The following is a 6,007-nucleotide window of genomic DNA, read 5'->3' on the forward strand; positions in this document are numbered from 1 at the left end:
TTCAGCGTGTTGATTCAGAAGAAAGTTTTGTGTGCGTGTGTGTGAGTGTGTGTGTGTGTGGGAGGCTCAAAACTGTTTTCGTTTGCACAGCTGTACCACACTTCTGCAACTGGCATGCTTCAATATAGCCTAATTTAAATATTGGTACAGAGATGTTCACTGTGAATTCTAACAGAATGTGCTTTAAATTTCTGTATTTTAATATTTACATATAGGCTAACAAAAAAACTGTTTTTGGACCTTAGGGAAACAATTTTATTCTTTCAAGTATCTTGGAATAGGGTTGTCACGATACCTTAATCATGTCCAGCTATACTATACTGGTTAAAGTATCATGATACCAACACAGAATCGTGGTATTGTTCATATTTTGGATGTGTCATTATTGTAGGGGCTGTTCTGTTATATTCTGTTATATTCTGTTATATTAGTGCCTGTTGTATAAAAGTAATACAAATCCAAATGTGTTTGTTTTTCACATTATTCATTTGCATTTTCAGGTTGAGTTTCACGAATTACAATATTTTTAATTGTTAATCTGAGTAGTTTGTGTACCACACATGTATATATATATATATATTGTGATATACTGATATACTATCATAGCATCTTAGAATACAATAAAAATACTATAGTTTATAAATATGGTAATCATTCCTTACCGTAGTATTACCTTGACTGCACCACACTGTAAAAAAGAAAAAGTTAGTTCGACTCAAATTTTCAAGGCAACCGACTGCACAGAATTTTTGAGTTGAAGATATCAACTTAATTTTTTAAGTTTTGAAGAACTACAATTATTAAGTTGCGTAAGCTAAGTTTTTCAAGTTCTGACAACTAAGTTTTTTAAATTCAAGTTACTGGAACTTTCAAGTCTGTAAAAGCTTACTATTTTGAGTTCAGATTACCATCCCCTGTAATAACTTACTATTTTGAGTTTAAATTACCCCCCCCCCCCCCCCCCCCCCACATTAAATCATCCACTGACAGTAAACAGGTTAATTTATGCATGTTTATTTGAACGACTTTGGCACAAACAGCTTTACAATTCCACAATGTAAACAAGTAATCTTATACCCAAAGCAAATACATCAGGTTTCAGTACTATAATATGGGCAGTTTTATTTTTTACTTTCCGACTCTTGTTGAGACCTTACAAATAATGCAATATTGACAAAGATTACCGATAAACAGTTGTATAGTGCCTAAGAACAGAAATGTGTAAATCCCCAGCTGAAAAAGCCAAATTATCTGAACTTTCTGAACTTTGAAATTAGGAATGTTTCTCTTCGACAAAGACGTCAGGGAAAGTTACCGCTGACATTGTGACAAGATGGCGGACGCAAACTTTCACAGGGAGCTCCTGGGAAAATCCTTGGAAACCCCGTCGCAGCCGGTTGCCATGACAAATTTCAAATGAGCATGCGCAGATAAGTTGAACTCACTCTAACTGGGTGTCAACTACAACTTCAAAATAAAATTAACTCAATTTATAAAATAAAAAATACAAAAATCTTAGTAAGGTGAACAATTTTGAGTTGTCGTTTTTACAGTGGCATGGTAAGGTACAGAACTACATGTAAGGTACTCTTCTTCCTGCTTCACATTGTTTGCTGAATCAGCATGTAAACATATACAATAATGTTTTGTGTGTAAAGTTGGAATGACACAAGGAAACATGGATGCATTCCTGAACAGTTTGTGTTCCTCTCACTATCAGTCTCTGGAGATCTAAAGAAAACTCCAGCTCCAGGAATAGAAACACAAACGCATACCCCAAAACTACAAAAATAGCACACACTACAGGAACAGACACATTTCCTCTGTGGTCTTGTTCGCTGGATTCCCGTAACTTTGGCTGTGCGTGAAGAATATTGCGAATGGCGGAAACCAGGTGACAGGTTTAATATAATTAATGCAACACAGAACAGATGTGGCGCAACTTCTGGAATGTGACGCTCTGAATTGTAATGCTAATGCTAAAAGAGAGTCTGAGATGCACACACGCTGTACATTTTGGCTGAACCTCCAGTGATTTACAACGTGCTGATGGATGTAGCGTTGAATAATACATACTGAGGACATTTCCCAACAGTACATTCACATTCCTGCAATTTTCCACTCATATACGTAATATTTGTATCTTCCTCCCATTTTTTTCTGCGGAAAGAGAAAGTTACTCACAGTCTCAGTTATGGGAATCCATCCAGGTGACACATTTCTGAAGACTTGATTTTGTTTATTTCAAACAGCAATATTTAGATTTTTTTGCCACATATTCTCCTTTCCAGCTGTTCAGTGTCCATTGCTAAACCACATCGAACAAAAATGACAGCATAGTTGTTGACCCTGACTGTCAATAATTTACTGTTCTTATATTGTTCATTTGATAGATCAGAATAATAGATCAGCAAAACATCATAAATACTTCTATTACTTTTTTTTTTAATCCAATTTAAATTTTCATTGCATGTATTTATCCAAACTGCTGCAAAGCTCAGTCACAGCGAGTTCAGCATGGGGGCACTGTGAACTCTCTAGCGAGAGATCTGTCCATTACAGCAACCTGACCACCCACAGTTGGGCCGTCCTGTGACTCACAACACCAACACCTGACTGCTCAATACTCTAGATCAATGTTTCTGAACACTGTTCCTGTAGGAACTAACACTGCAGTTAGGCAGTTTCCCTTTTTTGGCACACCTGATTCTATATTTAAAGGGATAAGTTCACCAAAAAAATGAAAATTCTGTCATCATTTACTCACTCCTCAAGTAGTTCCAAACCTGTATGGATTTCTTTCTTCTGTTAAACACAAAGGAAGATATTTGGAAGAATGTCAGTAACCAAACAGATCTCATCCCCCATTGACTACCATAGTATTTATATTTCCTACTATGGTAGTAAAATGGGGGGCGAGATCTGTTTGGTTACTGACATTCTTCCAAATATCTTCCTTTGTGTTTAACAGAAGAAAGAAATCCATACAGGTTTGGAACTACTTGTAACCAAACAAGTAACCAAACAGATCTCGCCCTCATTGACTACCGATTTATTTTTCCTACTATGGTAGTAAAATGGGGGGCGAGATCTGTTTGGTTACTGACATTCTTCCAGATATCTCATACAGGTTTGAAACTACTTGAGGGTGAGTAAATGATGACAGTCATTTAGAGGAGAAACAGCATTTAAATAAAAATAAATAAATAAATAAATAAATAAAGGGGGGGGGGGGGGTCTATGTCCATCTGAAATATGTCCATCTGTAATAGCTGGAGGGTCTGTAAAAGTTTTTGATCAGTGCTGTGGAGAAAAATCTCTGCCATGCCATACCTAGCAAAATGAAATAACCGTTCAAATGTCCAGCGGATTGCTTTTTCGGAGTGTTTTCTCAATGGACATAAGAAAAAACATCTTCATATAAGAGTTTTAAACTTTAAAACAAACCAATCTGAATCATAAGAGAAAGTTACTCACAGCCTCAGTTATGGGAATCCATCCAGGTAACACATTTCTGAAGAAAACGTAATGATAGAATGATTTTGTTTATTTCAAACAGCAATATTTAGATTTTTTTTTGCCACATATTCTTCCTTTCCAGCTGTTCAGTGTCCATTGCTATACTAAACCACATCAAACAAAAATGACAGCATAGTTGTTGACCCTGACTGTCAATAATTTACTGTTCTTATATTGTTCATTTGATAGATCAGAATATCTGTTTGGTTACTGACATTCTTCCCAATATCTTCCTTTGTGTTTAACAGAAGAAAGAAATCCATACAGGTTTGGAACTACTTGTAACCAAACAAGTAACCAAACAGATCTCGCCCCCCATTGACTACCGATTTATTTTTCCTACTATGGTAGTAAATGTTACTGAAGATGTTTTTTCTTATATCCATTGAGAAAACACTCAGAAAAAGCAATCCGCTGGACATTTGAACGGTTATTTCATTTTGCTAGGTATGGCATGGCAGAGATTTTTCTCCACAGCACTGATCAAAAACTTTCTACAGACCCTCCAGCTGTTTCAGATGGACACCCAGGTCTCCGTAGACCCTTTTATATATTTATTTATTTTTATTTAAATGCTGTTTCTCCTCTACATGACTGTACCTACCTTGTTGTTCACAGTGCTGCTGTTGTCTAGCGCAATGTTTTTCAACCATGTTCCTCAGCAGCTCAACATTTTGGATTCTGTTGTTTGATATTCTGATATTTTACTCAGATAATTCATGCTTAAAAGGATAGGTCACCCAAAAATGAAAATTCTGTCATCATTTACTCACCCTCAAGTAGTTTCAAACCTGTATGGATTTCTTTCTTCTGTTGAACACAAAGTGAGATATCTGGAAGAACGTCAGTAACCAAACAGATCTCGCTCCCCATTTACTACCATAGTAGGAAAAATAAATACTATGGTAGTCAATGGGGGACAATATCTGTTTGGTTACAAGTAGTTCCAAACCTGTATGAATTTCGTTCTTCTGTTGAACAATAAAAGGAAGATATTTGGAAGAACGTCAGTAACCCCCAATTTACTACCATAGTAGGAAAAATAAATCCTAAGTGTTAAACTTTAAACCAAACCAATCTGAATCATAACAAATATTTGATTCTGAACAAAAATGCCTACAAAATAAGGGGGAAATGTATTTAAACCAGGTACCCCCCTACAAGATTCATAACTAACTTAACCAGTACAATTTTCTTGGTCAACTAGCTTTAGATTGCTTTAGAGTGCTTTTTAGCATCTGGCAAAATACCACTAGCTGGCATAAAACCGACAGGAAATTCATGCTAATAAGATATTTGCTTTTTATTTCATAAAATTAAACTATTAATGTTACAAATATTATTCAATGCTCTCTGCATCCTGAAACCCACAGTAATTGATCAGGATCTGGTCAATAAGTGGGTGTGATTTTTTTTTTACTTAGTTTGGCGAGTTCCTCAACAAAGTTCATCCCTTGGGGACAGTGTTGCTGTAAGACTAGCTTTTTGTTTTAAAAGCTAAAAATCCATAGTGAATTGTAACATACCTATCACATGGTGACTGTGGTGGGATGTATTACAATGACAAATATTTGTAGTACATGTGTGTGTGTGTGTGTGTGTGTGTGTGATGGGTTTGTGTTCCGCTCGAGGTTTGTGTTGTGTCCCCCCTCATGCTGTTCTGCACTAGGAGAATGAGGGAAGGAATGGCTGAGGTGATTCACACATGAGTCAACAGCTTTCAGCTATATAAGCCTGACCACTCATGGAGCCTGGGTATCATACAATCCTCACATCTCAAAGGTAAGTCCCCTTCACTCTCTCTCTACTCATCACTACTCTCACACTATCTGCAGCTCTGAGCACCGGCATTCTCGCTAATAATGTGTGATTTTGTCATCTAATTTTTATAGCCTTTTAAAAGGGTATTTTTATTATTTATATTATGCAGAAAGTTTTACCTTCCACACAGGGGATAAAAAAAAAAGATTAGAGTGCTTTTGGAATGAAGCAATCATTGTTTATACAAGGGCAACATGTTCTTTGGGGAATTTACCAGATATTGAAATCCAAATCTAGGCACAGAGGCTGTCGTTTTGTTCATTTAGAAGTGAGATTGAACATAGCAGAACTCTTAATTGCTTGATGTTGCAGACTGGAGAGGTCTGACACACTCATTGTGAAGACTACAGGCGCCATTACATTAGAGTTCCCTTAGATGTATTTCCATGTGCAAGGAACCCTCTTTTAAATGTTGTATTTGGTTGGACAAACTGTTCTTAATTTGAATTATTAGTATTTGGAGGACCTGATATCAGAGATTAAATGTCATATACAATCAACCGAAATATCAAGCCTGGATTGCAAGATTGTACAATGATTAGACAGAGCTTCAGTGATTTTCAGTTTTTTGATAGAAAATACTTTGTCCCAGAACGACACAAGATATTGGTAATGTCATACAGAAAACGATTCCTTCAACTTATTGTTGCAAAAAGTGTTTCTACAA

General features: G+C 36.2%; 1 protein-coding gene across 2 annotated transcripts in view; it reads left to right on the forward strand.

The window, feature by feature from the left end:
• Positions 1 to 5,148: 5,148 nt before the first annotated feature.
• Positions 5,149 to 6,007, forward strand: part of lepa (leptin a) — a 2,329-nt gene continuing 1,470 nt past the window's right edge. Inside the window, exon 1 of one of the 2 annotated variants that reach the window (XM_048168686.1) lies at positions 5,149 to 5,301. The gene's annotated coding sequence lies outside the window, so the exon portion shown is untranslated. The remainder of the gene's footprint in view (positions 5,302 to 6,007) is intronic. The other variant, XM_048168687.1, reaches the window with a different exon arrangement.

The sequence above is a fragment of the Megalobrama amblycephala genome, linkage group LG19, assembly GCF_018812025.1.
Source record: "Megalobrama amblycephala isolate DHTTF-2021 linkage group LG19, ASM1881202v1, whole genome shotgun sequence".
NCBI classification, from domain to species: domain Eukaryota; kingdom Metazoa; phylum Chordata; class Actinopteri; order Cypriniformes; family Xenocyprididae; genus Megalobrama; species Megalobrama amblycephala.